A 245-nucleotide genomic window follows, 5' to 3' on the forward strand; every position below is an offset into this window, starting at 1 on the left:
CCCACCCCACTGGCAGACTCCTCGGGAATTCTCTGGGCCTGCTTGTCATCACTTCAGACGTTATTTAGAGTCCTTCTGTAAGCACAGCTGTTTCTAGTATCTGCAAAAACTCTAAGGGCCCCGGGGAGGATAAACACCAGATTGGGTCTGGGCTCACACTACCCTGCCTCCCCAGAGCCTCCTGGACGCTGTTTGCGAAGTCCTCACCGCCTGGAAGTCCAGGAGCCATTTTTAGGGAACAGCAT

The sequence above is a fragment of the Chlorocebus sabaeus genome, chromosome 16 (assembly GCF_047675955.1).
Source record: "Chlorocebus sabaeus isolate Y175 chromosome 16, mChlSab1.0.hap1, whole genome shotgun sequence".
NCBI classification, from domain to species: domain Eukaryota; kingdom Metazoa; phylum Chordata; class Mammalia; order Primates; family Cercopithecidae; genus Chlorocebus; species Chlorocebus sabaeus.